Below are 19,713 nucleotides of genomic sequence, written 5' to 3' on the forward strand. Positions count from 1 at the left end.
CACGTGACCACGTGTTCCGCAACACCTCACTCGTGTTTAACATATACCGCCAACGGTTTGCAGCTGTTGGTGCTTAAAACCAGTGGTGGAGTTTGTGCAATCCCTCCTGGAGAATTCAAAATCAACGACGCCAATCAACCGAAGGTGCAGCAACAACCTCTTTACGAGGTGTTACTCACATCGGCGGACACGGTCAGAGGACGAGTTCAAATTTAGCAACGGCTGTTTGTACCTGGGGCAATGACAGCACGGAACTCAGCTCCGCAAAGACAGGTGTGACGGGCTCGGCCAATCGCAGCTCACGCCCCGCCTCCTCTCAAGTCTCAACACAACAACAACACGGAGTTGCTGAGTGCTGGTGCCAGCCAAGGTCATAGCAGTGTAAAAACAAATCAACAAATACAATCAAACAAACACCAAAAGCCAATACGTACCGAAGCGACAAAACACATGAACCCAAGTTTGTTTTGCACCATAAACTTTCACAATCAGGGGTTACCTGCTTAAACTTAAACTGCTTAAAAACAACCCAAACTACAGTGACGACTCATCTGTGATGACGTCAAGTCGAGTACACACCGATCAACAAGGTAGGGAGAGTCACACACGACACATGAATCAGGGCATCCAAATAAAATTAATAAATTACAGCAACAACAACTAGAACGGCATTCAGTAGAGAGCATACCTCCACCTGGTTGGCCATGTCACTCAATGGTGAAGAATCACTTTTAAAATTATACCAGCTGGATCCGGATCTTCACCAAAATTGAATCGATTCTTCCTCGTCACACACACAACCTGTCCAACACGTTTCGTCCAAATCCGTCCACACATTTTTGAGATATCCTGCTATGTATCATTTTTGGACCGATCTCCCAATGGTGAAGAATCACTTAAAAAATTAAATAATTCTCATATCCGAATCCATATTCAGATCTTCACAAAAATCGAATCGATTCTTCCTTGTCACACACCCAACCGGTCCAAGAAGTTTCGTCCAAATCCATCCATAATTTTTTGAGATATCCTGCTCTGTATCGTTTTGGCCATATCTCCCAATGGTGAAGAATCACTTAAAAATTAAATAATTCTCATATCCGAATCCATATTCAGATCTTCACCAAAATAGAATCTCTTTGTCCTTGTCACACACACACAACATGTTCACCATGTTTCGTCCAAATCCGTCAACAACTTTTTGAGATATCTTGTTCACAAACAAACGGACAAACGGACACAGGGGTGAAAACATAACCTCCATCCACCTTTGGTGGTGGAGGTAACAAAGTTCGTTCGAATAATAATAATAATAATAATAATAATAATAATAATAATATACAAGGGTCTGGTGACCGATCATGTGACCTAAATGCTAATGTTGTAGCATTTTAAAAACAAGAGTCAATGTAACCTGTTTTTCAGCGTTTTTACCATGGATCGATGACAAGAAGATCCACATCGACAAAAACGCTGAAAACCCTCACCTACCTCTCAAAGTACAAAACAGGTGCAAGTTAGGTGTAAGGCATATCCCCAGGTACAACTAGAACGGCACTCTGGAGAGAGCACACCTCCGCAAAATCGAATTGGCTGGTTCTGGTCACCTGACCAACTCGTCCACCAAGTTTTGTCCGAAACCGTCCACAAATTTTTGAAATATCTGATGTCTTGTTCACAGATAGTCAGACAGGTGGGAACAATCTCCATCCACCTTGGGTGGTGGAGGTAAAAATTGGATAGAGCAGTGTAGATCTACAATGGAATGGAGTGCTAAACGAATCACGAAAAAGCAGGAACAACATTCTATTTTTATGTGACCCGATTCTATCCATCATGGGAGGAAACATGGATGTTCCAACGACGCACTTTATCCACAAATTAAGGTTGATCCTGGTATTTGCCGCTGGGGGAAACCGCTGGGGGAAACGAGGTGCGGCTCACATTCCAAGATCCCCTTTTCTCCAAAGGAGGTTTAATGCTCAAAACATGAGCTGCACCTCGTTTTACACTGCAGCTAAAAAAAACTAGAGGTTCCAGGGAACCTGAACTCAACTGGTCTATAATCAATATGGTTAGAATATGCATAATAGAACCACAAACTATATAGTTTATATGTGCTACAAATATATGACAAAAATCGATTTTCAATATGGCCGCCCTGCCACGCCCATTTTTGGGCGTGCAACGCCCAAATGCAATCCCAAACTAGTTTATGTCTTTAAAATGCTGCATAACAAGTTTCATCAAATTTTATCAATATTTGTGACTTTTAGAGGGTAGACGTCAAATTGTTTACAGACGACAGACAGACAGACAGACGACAGACGGACGCTGGGTGTCGACAAAAACTCAGCTGGACATAGTCCAGTTGAGTTAAAAACTCATCAGCTTGCAAATACTTGCAGGATGGCCGAGCTGGAAGTACGCACACTCACCTCTAAGCTGTCTAGCCTGGGTTCAAATCCCAACCCGGGCATGAACTAACACCTGGTGATTACCCGGTAGTCAATGTGTGTGTCATTCCTCAAATGTTCGTTAACCGGGTGTCTCGTCTGTCGATGGACGTTAAATATCCCACGGTGCCCTTCATGAAGAGGAAACGAGCTATCGTCTGCAGCAAACAAATATTCCAAATTCCTCCTTAAACCACATAGGGCACAGCCATACCCTCGACCAAATGAAGCTACCCCACAGCCTTGTGCTGCATGCAGAAGATCAGTTTGCAGTTGATGAAATCCACCGTTTGACTTGTCTGCAAACACAGATCGGACGAGCCAATTCGCATCTACCAGTACTGTATTCCATTCCATTCCCTGAAATAGTCCAGTCGATTTCTGCAATAAAAATAAAGACCAATTACATAACTGTGGTCCCAAGAAGAAAGCTTGACAGAAGAACACACACATACACACACACAACCAGTAGATTACTCATCATCAATGGACCCACAACCTCAAAGTTGTGTCCAGACAGTCAGCACAGCAATGCAATATCCTTATTCAAACTTATTTAATTATTACCTTTATTAAAGGTATTATTTACACATACTAACTTTAATCACACATCACTTTATATGATAATATATGAAGAGATAAACACTTTACCTGATAGACATGTCCATTAAACAGCACCTCCATCTAACCATCGACTCAAACCGTTATTAATGACTGATTTAAACATGTGTTACATATTTAGGTGAATGTATGTAAATTACCATTCAGGTTGCTTATCCGTGTGTATTATATTAAGGGTTGTTGTGATGGGAGGGTCAGGAGCCCTTCGGAACCAGTGGCCGGAAACGGAAGTGGCCGGAAACGGAAGAAGAAAAGACACGAGGAGAGAAAAGGACGGTGCTTCTTCTTCCTCGCCCCGCGACGACGAGAAGGTGGAATCGACCTTACGCTGCGCGGAAAACGCGCCGTTGCGAAACGTCTGGCGAGAGGAGTTACCTGGGCGGTAAATACCTTTGGACACGTCCAGTCACTGTGAGTTCGTGCACGAAACCAAGCGTCCGGGACAGTTTGCCCCGTCTACAAAGACGCGTACGGGTCCGCACGTTGGGCCGCTCGCGTCGGAAGCCGCGCTGGGTTTTGCCCCGTCTACAAAGACGCGTACGGGTCCGCACGTTGGGCCTCGCTCGCGTCGGAAGCCGCGCGGGGTTTTTGCCCATCTACAAGGACGCGTAAGAGTCGCACTTGGGGCCTCGCGCACGTTGGACGCCGCGCTGGGTTTGCCCCGTGGCTTGGCAAGGAGGTGCGCTGCAGCCGCGGCCCCAGTCCGAGACGGCACGTTTAGAGCACGTCCGCCCGGGGCTCGTTCAACCGCCCGTGTGCGGAGAGGAGAGACATTGACCACGGAGGGAGTCAGGAGTGGGGCTCACGTGAGGAATGTATAAGATTAAGATGGCCATCTTAGAGTTTGTGTAGATGAGTTCACATGGTTGTAATATTGATTGTGCCTGGTTGTGTATTGTTGATTGCTCGGGGAAAATCTCCGTGGTTGTGTCTTTGAAAGTGTTTGGTAGCATTACCATTGGAAATATATACTTGCACATCAGTTGTCGCCTGGGTGAAATTCCTATGGATTGCGTGGCGAATGCGCCTATATAATACTATTTGCTGGCGAAGGTCCTCTCACGGTCCGGGGGTCACCGAGACCTGGTATGCACTGAGGGGACCACGTAACAGAATTGGGGGCTCGTCCAAATTACGATTTGCGGTTTCGCAATTGGGTCTACGTCCGGGATCTAAAAGTGTATAAAATAATAAAATAATAATATTTTTGGTAATTAAAATTTATTAATTAATTATTAATTGGTAATATTTTTTTTTGAGAAATTGGGGAAAGTCTTGGGGTGAAGGTTAACAGGTGTTAACGATAGGCACCATGGCGTTTGTGGCACAGAACTTTGGGGTAACCCCGAGTGAGGCACAGTTCCGAGCGTTGCTAAAGTCGGATCTCTTGAAATTGGCCAAACATTTTAACTTGGAGGTCCGAACTAATTTGAGGAAGGCAGAGTTGCAGGCCACGGTGATACAATCTATGGTGGGATTAGGAACATGGGACGAGTTAGCCTGGGAGTGGCTACCCGAAGAACCAGAAGACGTGGAGCTCCGGAAACTGGAGTTGCAATTACGGAGCCAGGAACGGATCAAAGAAGAAGAAAGGAAAGCAGAAAAGGAAAGAGCAGAAGAAGAAAGGAAAGCAGAAAAGGAAAGAGCAGAAGAAGAAAGGAAAGCAGAAAAGGAAAGAGCAGAAGAAGAAAGGAAAGCAGAAAAGGAAAGAGCAGAAGAAGAAAGGAAAGCAGAAAAGGAAAGAAAAGAAGAAGAAAGGAAAGCAGAAGAGAGGAGAGAAGAGAAACAAGCAGAGGAAAGGAGAGTGGAACGAGAACTCCAGGAAAGGAGAGCAGAAGAAGAAAGGAAAGCAGAAAAGGAAAGAGCAGAAGAAGAAAGGAAAGCAGAGGAGAGGAGAGAAGAGAAACAAGCAGAGGAAAGGAGAGTGGAAAGAGAACTCCAGGAAAGAAGAGAAAAGGAACAAGCAGAGGAAAGGAGAGCTGCAAGGGACCTCGAAGCAGAGGAGAGAAAAGCGGAAAGGGAATTAAAGGAACGTGACATGCAGCTTCAGCAAGAAATCAAAATCAAGGAGCTGGAGTTAATGAGAGAACGGGGAGAGGCACCACCCTTGCTGACGGGGTCGACACCTAACCAGAAAACCTGGGATGTGGGCAGACATGTGAGGCTGGTTCCACCGTTCAGTGAAAAAGAAGTCGCGAAATTTTTTCCACACTTTGAGAAAGTGGCTCGACAATTAAACTGGCCGGAGGAGGCATGGACCATACTCGTGCAAAATGTGCTGGTGGGGAAAGCTCAGGAAATTTATTCGGCGCTACCAATGGACCAATGTGCAGATTATGAGGTACTGAAGAAGCACATCCTCAAAGCCTATGAGTTGGTTCCGGAAGCTTACAGGCAAAAATTCAGGAATGCCAGGAAGAGGGAGAGTGAGACCCATGTGGAGTTTGCCAGAGTGAAAGAAAACATGTTTGATCGGTGGTGTGAGTCAAAAGGAGTCGGGAAAGACTTCGAAACATTGCGGGACTTGATCCTGGTGGAGGAATTCCAGCAGTGTGTCCACGAGGACATCAAAGTGTACCTGCAGGAAAAGAAGGTACCAAAGTTGTGGGACGCAGCCACCATGGCAGATGATTATGCCTTAACCCACCGAATAGGGGTCCACGAACCTAACTCCTCGCCTAGATCTCCGCAGGGGAGGTGGGGAACAGCAGGTGCGGAGAACGACCATACATGGCGGCGGCCTCGAGATGATTATGGGGACAACTATGATACCCCACCGGTTCGAAATCAGAGGGATGCGGGCCCAAGACAAACTTATAGTTCGGGGGGCCCGAGGCAGACCCCGAGTTTTTCCTCCGGGCCTACTTGCGCGTTTTGCAAAAAACCTGGACACTTGATGTCCAGTTGTTACCTCATGAAAAGGGACAACCCAGAGCGGAGTCCGACTATTACAACTCCGAATGCGATGGCTAGCGTAAGAAATCGCCATCAAGAGGGTTACCAACCATTTATTTCCGAGGGGTTTGTGTCACTGGATGGAGCCTCGACTAACCGGAGACCGGTTAGGATATTGAGAGACACAGGGGCCCATCAATATTTAATGCTTGAAGGCATTTTGCCATGGTCCGAGGAGACGGCAACGGGGGATAGCGTTCGTTTACAGGGGATCGGGGGCGGTGTTAGTGCTCCCCTTCAGGTCATCCAGTTGGAGTCCGATTTGGTGTCAGGACCGGTCACCGTCGGTTTACAAGCCACGTTTCCTGTAGAGGGTGTATCTGTGGTTCTCGGGAATGATTTGGCCGGGGGTCAAGTTTATGGTAACCTGAGGGTTGATAAAGAGCCCAGCAGGGAAAATAACACCACACCAGCTCGGGATGGTGACAAAAGTGCCAAGTTATTTGTAGGGGGACTGAACTTCAAAACAGAGGAAGAAGTTCTGACCTCTGTCTTCAACAGATATGGGCCGCTGGTGGAAGTGCGGTTGGTAAGAGACTGGGAAACGCAACAGTCAAGAGGGTTCGGCTTTGTCACGTTTGCCAGCACAAAAGACGCCAGAGAGGCAGAGAAGAATTGGAATGGCAAGGATTTGGAGGGTCGGACCATAACAGTAGGGAAGGCATTTCGTAGGCGTCGAGAGGTCTACAGGAGAGGACAACTGGGCGGTAGTTTTGGTGGTGGCCGCAGTCAATATTATTATGGAGGCTCCCTGAGTTACGGCCGCTCCCGAAGGAAGAATTGGCAAAGTAGTGGCCGAGAAGAAGACCGGTATTCAGGGGACTACAGGGACCAGTGGTCCCACCCTAATTATTAGGGACGTTCTGAGAAGTTGAAGCACTGAAGGCGGCGGAGCCGCCGAGCCAAGATTCCTACACGAATTAACCGTGAACGCCGTTCCTAAAGGCGTCCATGTAGTGAACTTTCCTGCACGGACTAACCGTGAACTCCACGTTCCTCAAGGCGCCCATGTAGAGAACTTTCCTGCACGGACTAACCGTGAACTCCACGTTCCTCAAGGCGCCCATGTAGAGAACTTTCCTGCACGGACTAACCGTGAACTCCGCGTTCCTAAAGGCATCCATGTAGTGAATACTCGGCTTGGCCTCCCGGAAAAGTGCTATCGAGTGGCTTAACTGGCTTTATTTTTAAGTGATAACTGTGCCCGGGGGGAACTGATAATGTGGGGGGGGTTGAGTTATCTGGTTTGTTTCTCCAAATTGGCCGGCAAAGAAAGTTTTCGCTGAGTTCAAACTTTCTTTCTTGAAGGGGGGGAGTGTTACATATTTAGGTGAATGTATGTAAATTACCATTCAGGTTGCTTATCCGTGTGTATTATATTAAGGGTTGTTGTGATGGGAGGGTCAGGAGCCCTTCGGAACCAGTGGCCGGAAACGGAAGTGGCCGGAAACGGAAGAAGAAAAGACACGAGGAGAGAAAAGGACGGTGCTTCTTCTTCCTCGCCCCGCGACGACGAGAAGGTGGAATCGACCTTACGCTGCGCGGAAAACGCGCCGTTGCGAAACGTCTGGCGAGAGGAGTTACCTGGGCGGTAAATACCTTTGGACACGTCCAGTCACTGTGAGTTCGTGCACGAAACCAAGCGTCCGGGACAGTTTGCCCCGTCTACAAAGACGCGTACGGGTCCGCACGTTGGGCCGCTCGCGTCGGAAGCCGCGCTGGGTTTTGCCCCGTCTACAAAGACGCGTACGGGTCCGCACGTTGGGCCTCGCTCGCGTCGGAAGCCGCGCGGGGTTTTTGCCCATCTACAAGGACGCGTAAGAGTCGCACTTGGGGCCTCGCGCACGTTGGACGCCGCGCTGGGTTTGCCCCGTGGCTTGGCAAGGAGGTGCGCTGCAGCCGCGGCCCCAGTCCGAGACGGCACGTTTAGAGCACGTCCGCCCGGGGCTCGTTCAACCGCCCGTGTGCGGAGAGGAGAGACATTGACCACGGAGGGAGTCAGGAGTGGGGCTCACGTGAGGAATGTATAAGATTAAGATGGCCATCTTAGAGTTTGTGTAGATGAGTTCACATGGTTGTAATATTGATTGTGCCTGGTTGTGTATTGTTGATTGCTCGGGGAAAATCTCCGTGGTTGTGTCTTTGAAAGTGTTTGGTAGCATTACCATTGGAAATATATACTTGCACATCAGTTGTCGCCTGGGTGAAATTCCTATGGATTGCGTGGCGAATGCGCCTATATAATACTATTTGCTGGCGAAGGTCCTCTCACGGTCCGGGGGTCACCGAGACCTGGTATGCACTGAGGGGACCACGTAACACATGCTACATTGCATATCCTAGCAAACACCAGCAAATTATTTTAATGCTTATTTATTATGTATTTTATAAATATGAATTTCATTTTAATCTAAGTACCTCCATTATTTAATACATATATATGTGTGTATGTATATATATATATATATATATATATATATATATATATATATATATATATATATATATATATATATATATATATATATATTGTTACAGACGCGGCTTTTAGATGTTATATTGACCGAGCGGTGGTGTATTTAACCGCGTCCGAACAGTTACTCCCCGATTAAAACCCGATTCCACCCGACGTTGACCAGATCGCCCCACAGATATTCAATCGGGAAATCTCTAAAGCGACCGAAAGAGAATGAAAAAGAAGAAGAAGAAGAATATGGAGGAAGAACAGATTTTATTATACACACACAAGCAATGGATGGAAGAAGCAGTAACACAGCGAATCGTTAACTTACACTATTCATTTTTACTTAACCCCAAGACACGAGCAGGACAGGACGTTCACACTTACACAGGGGATATTGCAGGCAGGTAGGGCTTGAGATGGATTGCTTGAGAGGGAGGCAAGGTCGGGAGGCCGCAGTTCGCAATTCCTCGCGGTTTTGGCGGGAAACCCTCCGTCGTGTATCCGCTGCGGTAGACGTCACGCGCTGGTTCGGCACACCTGCTCCTCTTCTTGGGGTGGAGCCGTCTCCCTCCTTTCAGCGCGTCTCTCCAAAGCTGGTTTCCTTGCCGAGTACCTCTCCTCTTTGGCTTGGAGCGTTTCGCATCTCACCGCTTCTCTTTGGTGCAGCCTCTTTGCTCATCTCCCAGGGTCATCTCTTAAAGCAGTCCCTTACAGTCGCTTTTATCACCTCGGGCGAAATCAAGCCGCCGGCTCCGAGGGCACGCCTACCGGGTCGCTCACCGCGGTGTTGATTGGCTGTTAGGGCTGGTTCACTCCTTCCCTCTTATGACGAGGTGGAGACACGCCTTTCTTCCCCAACCCTACCTCGTGGCCAATGGTGGTTGAAGAAAACCGCCCAACATGCGGAAGGCAATTGGAAGGGAGGTTTTGGGGAAATTGGAAGGGCCTATGCTTATTTTGTTTGATACAATGCAAAGTCAATCTAGTGGGAAACACATATTTAGCCTACATGGAATAAGGAAATACACTATTTAAAAGATATATCGTGACCTGCGTGTAAGTTTCATGGAATTAACTAGGAGGCCGGCTACGACCATTATTTACATTAACAGGGTGTTACCGTACTTTTGTAACATTCACATTGTAACGTTTCCACATTCGTTACAATATATATATATAATATATATATATATATATATATATATATATATATATATATATATATATATATATATATATATATATATATATAGTTACGTTTATAAAATATACCACAGGAAAGGTAGGATTGTATAATTGTAGCATGGACCATGGACACGTAGGAGAAATCTCGATGTACTTAAGTAGGGAAACTGCAGCTTAAGATTGCTCATGTGTTTTCACATGAGGGGTGAAGCAGTGCTAATTAGTGTAGGGATTAAGGCTAATTTTGCCCAATACGTGATTTCCCCTCTGTAATTTTCCATCTATGGTTTGCTGACAAGGCCGGCCATGAAAACCGCCTTTAAACAACAACCACCGACAAACGCCAAGCAGAGAAAATTGGACTAAGCCCCGCCCAAAGGACATAATAAGGAAAAAGGTCACGCCCCTGAGGGACATGATTAGCCCAGAATTTGTAGATGGGGCAAACTGGAGAGATGTTCGGGGATTGGCTCTCCAGAGGATGAAGAAGAGTGCATCCCTCTCTCTCTCTCTCTGCTGGTTTTTGCACGGTGAAGAAGGGCACCATTTTTGTGCTGACCGGAAACGTTCATGTGCTGTCCAGTTGGGCGCGTTCTTGCGAGCAAGGAGCTCTTGGCGGCGTTGGCATCAAGGGAGGTTTCGGCGACTGCTGGGCTCATGGTGGGATGGGATGTTGTGCTTCCCCGAACGGCAGAGGGACACGAAAGAGGGCCGTCTCGACGACTTGCCTCACGACCCTTGGTGCCTTCGGTGCCATCTTGTGTGCTCATCGAGCGGGAGGCTCTGAGCCTAGTCACCACACCTCTCCTCAAAAAGGGCCACTTGAGACCAAAGCTAAGTGCACTATCAAAAGGAATTTTATTTTATCATTCCCCTTGTGTGTTTTTGAGTTCGTGTGTGGAGGTTAGGAATTAGTTTACCTCAGCATTCATTTTATTGTTTGGGTTATTTTAATTGAATTCATATTTGTTGAATTTACTGTCGTGTTTGCAAGTTTTGTGGTTTCGGAATAAACCCGTGTGTTCTGTTCAGGTAAATGCCTCGCATCCTTCCATATAGTGTGTGCAATAACCGCCATTTTCGGCTGCCGCATCGGGAGTAAGACCGTTTTGGCTGTCACCAGTGATCTTGATCGCCAGCGACATAACCAATATATATATATATATATATATATATATATATATATATATATATATATATATATATATATATATATATATATATATATATATATATATATATATACACAGGGGGCTGCAAAAGTAGGTATACAGTAAGGATTATAGGTGGATTGGACGTCGGGGAGCCGTTGACTGGCCACCACGTTCGCCGGATCTCACCCCATGGACTTCTTTTTCTGGGGATGTGTAAAAGACAGTGTTTTCGCACGCAAGCCACGTTCTGTTGATGCCATGATTCAGTTCATATGGGAGGCTTGCCAGGAAATTGATGCCGATAAAGACCTTTGTGCCAGAGTGTGCATGGGTGTCCACACTCGACTAGTGGAGTGTGTGAATGCCGGGGGCAAACAGTTTGAACATTTGAGGGATTAATGTTTATTATTGATATGTTATTATTGATATGCTTGTATAATCAATAAAATACGTTTTGTGTGCACGTTTTGTTTTTCATTACTGTATACCTACTTTTGAGTACCAGTTCACTGGTAATTCCCTGTTTGTCGTTGAAGGCGGCAAAAAGGGTTGGCGTCAGGAAGGGCATCCGGCCGTAAAACATTGCTTCCAAAAGGGGACCAAAAAACAACAACTACCACGGTCCCCGAAAAGGCCAACCCCCGCTTTGCGGGGAAAAATGGCCTCTAAACGGTGGTTTTTATACCTAATTTTGCAGCCCCCTGTATGTATGTATATATATATATATATATATATATATATATATATATATATATATATAGTATATATATATATATATATATATATAATTATATATATATATATATATATATATATATATATATATAGATATAGATATATATATATATATATTGTTACGGTTTTTAGAACCTTCACTTTGTAAATTTTAGTAAATGTTCCCTTATAAATGATCCCCTGTAAATATCCCCATACACCCCTGGTGTTGGGCTAGCGGCTAGGGTGCCGGCTTAGGATCCGAGGATCCTGGGATCGAATCCCGGTCGATCGCTGAATTAACGCCAGGGGGGTTGACTCAGCCTGTCATCCTTCCGAGGTCGGCAAATTGAGTACCAGTTCACTGGTAATTCCCTGTTTGTCGTTAAAGGCGGCAAAAAGGGTTGGCGTCAGGAAGGGCATCCGGCCGTAAAACATTGCTTCAAAAAAGGGGACCAAAAAAAACAACAACAACCACGGTCCCCGAAAAAGGCCAACCCCCGCTTTGCGGGGAAAAATGGCCTCTAAAGGTGGTTATTTGGCTTTATTAAAGATCGCACCCTAGTTAGTCCATGTACAACACGTAGAGCACCATAGGACCTCTTTGTAGTCATCTCATTATTATGTGTTTCAGTTAAGGATCTGTTCCCAATAGTTGAATCTGCGTTGCATTAATCAAATAAGATAGGCCCCTTCAATTTCCCCAATCATCTCTCCCGCTCTTCAAAGTGCAGAGAGCGGTAGGGCAGCGTTCACTGCCCCTTGTCTTGATTGCTTGCCAAGCCGCCATTGAACATGCGGTCTCAGGCCGAGGAAAAAGGGGGCGGCACACAAGAACAAGGTGTGGCACGTCAACTCACCATCAGAGGTGGAGCCAGCGAGCCCTTACCAGCCAACCAGAGCTGTTGAAATACCATCACGGGCGTGGCTCTATGAAGCGCGCATTGATCTTGAAGGGTGTAATATAAGCGCCAGCGCGAGCCTTTTTACAGAGTCGACTTGGGTTGGAGACGGTGCTTGGTGGGGTCTGCCTGAGAGACGAAGCTGCGCGGAGCTCTTTGACGAACTGCTTCGGAAAGCCCCTACCGCGTGAAAGTATACGTGCAGCTGCCGCTGCGTTTTGCCTAGAGCCCGGAGCGTGGACCTGAGCGGACCTCGACGCTGTACATCGGCCCGGGCCTTCTTGCCCTGCCATCTGCCTGGACCTTCTCCTCCTTCCAGCCATTCCTTCCTGCCATTCCCTATTCGTGTGAGTCTGTTTATTTTGTCTGGGGTATAATATAAGACTGTTTTAAGGCTGCCCTGTGTACCTGCTTCTTCTTCTTCTTCTTCTGTATATTCTTTGCCTTTCGTTTCCTCTTCATTTCATGTAAATAACTAATAAACACCTGTTATTCCTTTACTTTGGTTTCTTCTTCCCCCAATCGCTTTTGTCCTGTCTCCAATTGAGTACCTGTGGCGCGATTTTGGCCAACCGCTATAATCGGGTTAGTCTATTTGCTAACGGCTCGGATCGTGGATTGCTAAACCACTCGGCAACTATCATCACATCCGCGGTTCGAGCAGGGACTCATTTCCCTGCTTTAGAGAGATTGGTGAAGGTATTTGGGAAATCCTTGACCAATCACCCTGGCCAATCTCATCCCGCAAAGGAGCGAGATAGTTCCAGGACTCGGACGGCCAGCTTAAAAGACGAGGGGATTAAACCCCCCTCGGTAAGGGGAGTGCCGAAACCGAGATCCACAACAATATATATATATAATGAACAATATTAATTAAATAATTAACTTCACTAAAATAATTACAATGCAATAGGAACTTGTTTACATGAAAACCAACGAAACTTAAACAAAAGGTGACGATGGAATGTCTAAAGACATTCTCACAAGACCTGATCAAACAACCAGCCAAATATCCTCTGTTTAACATGATGGAAAATACCTTCTCACCACGTTCCACAAAATAATCCTTTACTGAACAAATTCTTGCAAATCTAAGTAGCTGAGATGAAAAGACATTGTAACCGTTTTTAATTGGTAAATTACTACCTGGAAAGGTGAACAAAACTGAAATAATCAACTTTATGATACACACTTGTACTAAAGCCATTCTGTCTAACTCAAACTAACACGTCCATATATACAGCAACAGTACAATCATTATCACTTGTTTGCAATCAGACTATCTGGATAAATCTTGTAAAGCAGCCTATCAAAAAAAATTAGTTAACCACACAAATATCATCTATGTAATAACATGTATGAGACAATATTTGAGCTAATCCGAATTTTTTTTCACCTTCATCAGTTTCTGCAAAAATGAAAATTCACAGAAAATAAGAAAAATGTCTGCTAGTAGGGGCTGCAATTCCCACCCATGGGAATACCCTTAACCTGTTGAAACATTATCCCACAAAAGGACACAAAAGTATTAAATAAAACAAAATTAACACAACATCCTTAAACTTCTACTTATCAAAACAATGAAAACTTGAGTATCTCGTTTCAGAAAAGAATGTTCTATCAAAACTGACACATAAAAACTTATTAAAAGAGTTAAAAACCTTGTCAATTACTTTCAAGAGTGAATGCCTTACTAGTACTAAATCCAAATTTGTATATAAAAGTTGAAAAATCAAAAACCTCAACTGACTTGATATTGAGGCATCTAATCCTATATAAGAACTCCAAAGTAGAATTAATGCTCCAGAAAGTGTTAACACCAGAATTCTTCTCAATTGCCAAACAATATTTCCTAAACTGTTCCCTAACAATTTGTCAGCCTGAGTTAATTACAACTGATAACTGGTTTGTGGCACATTGCCTGGCACCAGCTATAAACCTATACTTGTACGGGTTCTTATGAAGCTTCGGGATCCAGAAAAGCCGAGGAATACAAAGATTTACCTCTTTACATTTAATACTGAAATTATTAACTAAAACTTCCTGATGCTCAGAGATAATATCCTGGAGCGACTTATGACAAGAACCATATGTACTATTTCCGACATGAGTGAGAGTAACCATATCGATGCCTAACTCTCTTGATAAAACTTTTTACAAACTACACCAAAATTATTAGCAGCCTTATCCGCTGGAGTTATGACATACCTATCATGCATATCCTGAATATCTTTATGAACACTCGACTTGTCCAACACTGGTTTAGACCGACCCAGTGAAAGCAAGCCCCGACTACTTAAAAAATAGAATGAAGCTGAAGCAACAATCAACGATCCGCTGGAGTTATGACATACCTATCATGCATATCCTGAATATCTTTATGAACACTCGACTTGTCCAACACTGGTTTAGACCGACCCAGTGAAAGCAAGCCCCGACTACTAAAAAAATAGAATGAAGCTGAAGCAACAATCAATGATCTGAAGCAACCATCAACTATTTCTACCTGTAGGCTAGAAAAATCACAAATCCTATCAACTTTGGGATGAGATTTCTTTGTAAGAACCCTACTAAAAAAAGCTTCAATCAAAAACGAACACGTCATATGAAACCGTTAAACTCCGGAGAATATTTGCTAAGACTTGCTTGGAACATGACGCCAGAAAAACATAAGAAATCATGAAAACCATTTCCTTCATAAAAACCTTGAAGTTTATATCAATTATCGACCCCAAGTACGACGGCCACTCGTTACTAAAACAATATCTAGAGAAACTTGTACCCAATCATTAAGGCCCAAAAGATAGATCACACATAGGGTCCTAATACAAAAGTCTTCTTTGTGTCCTAGCTGAACATGACACTCCTCGATATGATGGAAATCATCAACAATAACCGAGTTTATAATTTGAATAGAACAACGACAAAAAACATGCCCAACCTAATTTAAATTATTATATAAATATGTCCTAATATCAGACAATACAAGAGGCCAATGTCAATTCAAACATTGATGTAAACATTAAGCATTTTTACCAACATATTGCAATCCACAATCTCCACAAGTGAGAAGATAAATAACGTACTTTGATTTACATCCCAACAAACATTCACAATCAACAACAAAAGTCTTACTTGTAACACGACAAACAAAAGTTTCACAAGGTCGAAAAACTTTACAACACAATAAATTAAAAAGAGCAATCAAGGATTGCAGACCTTCACCAAGAGTTATTTTGAGTTACGGTCCATCATCAACTCCCTTCTGGTTTTATTTTATAGGCGTACTCACATTCTAATTGCACATACTCTATAGAGGTACTCAGTTGAAAAAGTATAACGTGTAAAAATTGTGGTTTACGTTGGCACATTATGTGCAGACAAACAGATGGACCCAAATGCAATGCCCTCTCCTATGGCACGGGTAAATGAAAAAAAATGATAGTATCCAGATCAGGATCTGGATCTTCACAAACATCTAATCAATTCATCCCATTAACACACTCAACTTGTCCACCAATTTTCGTCAGAATTCATGCACAAATATTTGAGATATCCGGCTCACAGACCAACAGACTCACAGACCTATTACAGAAAATGTATAACATATGTGAGAGAGCCATTGAGAGATAGGCCCAAAAAGAATATAGAGCATGATGTTTCAAAAAGTTGTGGACGAGTTATGACAAAACGAGGTGGACGAGCTGGTTAGGTGACAGGAACAAGCATAGCAGATTTTTGTTCAGGTCCGGATCCAAATCCGGCCGATCAGTGGATACAAAACGTAAACTGTTCAGTCTGGTGGAGGTATGCGTTCCGCCGAGTGTCGTTATTGTTGTTACTGTGTCATGTTTATTTGTGAAGATGCAACAGAAAACGTTTTTTTTGCTGATGGCAGAACCAAAATGGCGACCACATTCAACATGGGGCATTTTCGCATTGGCTCCACATCTGAAATTCTTCAGAAGGACATCGTCCAGAATTGTGCCAAGTTTCCTGCTTTTGTGAAAAAGGCAAATTCGTCTTGTGCCTGGATTTTGAACAAATCGACTGGACTATTGCAGCAAATGGAATGGAATACAGTACTGGTAAATATAAATTGGCTCGAATCAATCTGCGTCCACAGACAATAAGTGAAACGGTGGATTTTATCAACTACAAATTGATCTTCCGTATGCAGCACAAGGCTGCGGGGTAGCTTCATTGGCTGTGGATACGACTTTGCCACTGATGCAGTGCCCTGTGTAGGTTGGAGAAGGAATTTGGAATATTTGTTCGGTGCCGCCGATAACTCGCCTCCTCTTCACAAAGGACAAATGGGATGTTTAACGTCCACCAACTAATGCCAGCAGACAAGGGTGAAAACATAACCTCGTGACAACTTCGGTGACAATCTGCCAAAAGGAAATGGTGTTCCTTTTTTTTTTTTTTTGTATACAAGATCGACGCTCATGACAGAGCTAACATTAATCACACAAAAAGTCAAACCGACACATAAAACACAAAATAAGGGGAGCGGTAGACAAGATGGGGAGAGAGGGGGAAGGACACAAACACAACATGTGAGAGCAGGGATATCGGGAGATCTGTGGGAGGGAGAAGGATTGGGGGATGGAGGCATGGGAAGGGGGGGGGGAGGGTGGGAGAGGTATAAAACATATGGACACTGCAAGGACTTACAGGAAAGAAGTTGGAATTTCGAAAAAGTGTATCTGGGGTGAATTAGCAGGGGTAGAAAAGATCAAGGTTTTGGATGGGGGAATATAAAAGATGGTGGTGAAAACCTGTTTTAAAGACCTGGAGGGAGGAGTGGGATTGAAGGGAGTGGGGGAGTTTGTTCCAGAGGCGGGAGAAAAGGGGAATGAAAGAGGGAAGGTGAGCAGAGAGCCTAGATTTTGGCAGTTTAACCATAAGAGGGTTGCTGGCAGATCTTGTGCGACATGTAGGAATATTTGGGGGACAGAGCACAGAGAGAGCTGGGGGAGCAAGGCCGGAGAGGAGTCGGTAGAAGACAGAAAGACCACCAACCTGCCTGCGGTGAGTGAGTGAAAGGCCCTCAGAGTTAGCTTCATCGCAGGAGATTCCAATGATTCTGAAAGCTTTGGCTTCAACAGCGTGAAGCCGAGATACGTGTGAGGCAGGAGCGCCGGCCCAGAGGGGGGAACAGTATTCCATCGAGCTGCGGATGAAAGCCTTGTATGTGGTGAGGAGCTCAGGTGTGCCAAGGAAGGACTTCGCACGACGGAGGATGCCAAGTCGGCGACTGGCTTTGGAGGCCAGCTTGGAAATGTGGTTTTCCCAAGAAAAATCATGGCAGATAGTGAGACTCAAAAGCTTGAGCAACAGAACTTCTTGGAGAGGATTGTTGAGAAAGTAGATGGGAGGGTTTTCCAGTCGGCCTTTTCAGAGAGACATAGTAAGAGTGTGAGATTTGTCAGGATGGAAAGACATGTTCCACTTGTTTGACCAGTCTGATTTTGTCCAGGTCTGCAGAGAGTGAGGAGGCTGCAGGCTGCAGATCTGAGGGATGAGGAATGGAGCGGCAGAGAGTGGAGTCATCAGCATCAGATTTTCCAGAGAGCCGGAGAGATCATTGATGAAGACCAGAAAAAGCACAGGGCCCAGAACACTACCTTGGGGAACTCCAACCAGAACAGGAAGGGGCAATGAGAGAAATTCATTCAGGGCCACACGTTGACTACGACCAGAGAGGAAGTCCGCAAGCCAAGCGTGGAGATTTCCATGGATACCATAGGAGGAGAGTTTGGTGAGCAGAGCTGGGTGCCAGACCATATCGAGGGCACGTGATATGTCAAGGGAAACAGCTCTGATTTCCTGTTTAGCATTGAGGACCTCCATCCATTGTTGAGACAGCAGAAGCAACATGTCCACAGTAGAATGACCTGGTCTGAATCCAAATTGATGATCGGAGATCAAGCCATTGGAGAAGAGGAAGGATTTGATATCCGAAGCAATGATGGATTCCATGACTTTGCTGATAATTGGGAGCAGGCTGATTGGTATGTAGTTGCAAGGATCTGTTTTTGCACCTTTTTTGTGTAAAGCGGTAATGCTTGCTGATTTCCAAGATGCTGGCAGATGACCTTGAGCAAAAGAGAGGGTGAAAAGAACAGAGAGAGGGTGAGATAGAGCGGCAGAGCAGGCTTTTAGGACCTGTGGGCTGATGCCGTCTGGTCCAGTTGCAGAATCAGAGTCGAGGTTTGACAAAAACTTCTCCACCTTGTCAGGAGAGAAGGACACAGAGTCCAGGAGCAGTTGGGTTCGACTGGGTAAGGTGGGAACAGAGAGAGATGGGTTTGGGACACAAGATTTTGAGGCAAACACAGTGTTGAGGCATTCGGCTTTGTCACGTGCGTGTCAACCGTGTAGCCATTTGAGGTGAGGGAGGGGATGGAGGGGGAACAAACACCAGAAACGGATTTGACCAGACACCACCAGGATTTGGAGGAAGGAGACAGGTTTGAGAGTTCATTCTTGAGTGTGGAGAGATAGTGCTTCCTGGCACTCCTGAGGGTAGACACACACTTGTTCCGAGCTTGGTGGAAGGAACTGAGATTGCCTTCAGTTGGATTTGCCTTCCAAGAACCAAAGGCAAGTTGTTTCAGGGCAACTGCCTCACCACAAGATTCAGTGTACAATGGACGGTCGAAGGGTAAGACAACTGAAGACGAGATGGGATAAATCTGTGTATGAGAGAGAGCAGTTTGCTTTGGAAGAATTCCCAGGAAGTATTGATGTCAGAGGCAGTAGAGATGGGAGACCAGTATTCATCAAAGACACTTGGATGGGAGACCAGTATTCATCAAAAACAAAGAGACATTCATCAAAACTTGTCAGGTATGAGCAGTGAATGTTGCATGCTATCACGTTGTGGAATGTGGACATTCTACGCAATACATGGTGTCAATTTCATATCAAGGGTCAGGTGCAAAGAATCGAGCTGCACTCAGCTTAAAAAGGATGAAATGTACTTGTAATAGTACATGAGGCTAGTCATCACAGTCACCACCACACTGGCACACAGCTGTACCCTTCAGGCCTACTTTTGTGCACTTTCATTTTCCTATAGTGTTCTTTTTGGAGCCACAAGGAGTTCACGCGAAGCATCCGCAGCTTGATGGAGTACTGCTTTCTCCTCTGGGCTGTCTGTCTGCCTGCCTCACATCTTGCTCAGCTTGAAGCCGTGGAAACCAAGGCCTTCAAGATTATTTGAATCTCCTGCGATGAAGGTGAGTCGATGC

The 19,713-nt window shown here is 45.0% G+C and overlaps 1 protein-coding gene across 2 annotated transcripts in view; it reads right to left on the bottom strand.

Annotated features, from left to right (window-relative positions):
* The window catches only part of LOC137438701 (phosphatidate phosphatase LPIN2), a 112,298-nt gene that overhangs the window by 67,401 nt on the left and 25,184 nt on the right, over nucleotides 1-19,713 (bottom strand). The gene's annotated exons all lie outside the window — the stretch shown is intronic.

This window comes from Myxine glutinosa, chromosome 13 (assembly GCF_964187855.1).
Source record: "Myxine glutinosa chromosome 13, kmMyxGlut1.1, whole genome shotgun sequence".
Taxonomy (NCBI): domain Eukaryota; kingdom Metazoa; phylum Chordata; class Myxini; order Myxiniformes; family Myxinidae; genus Myxine; species Myxine glutinosa.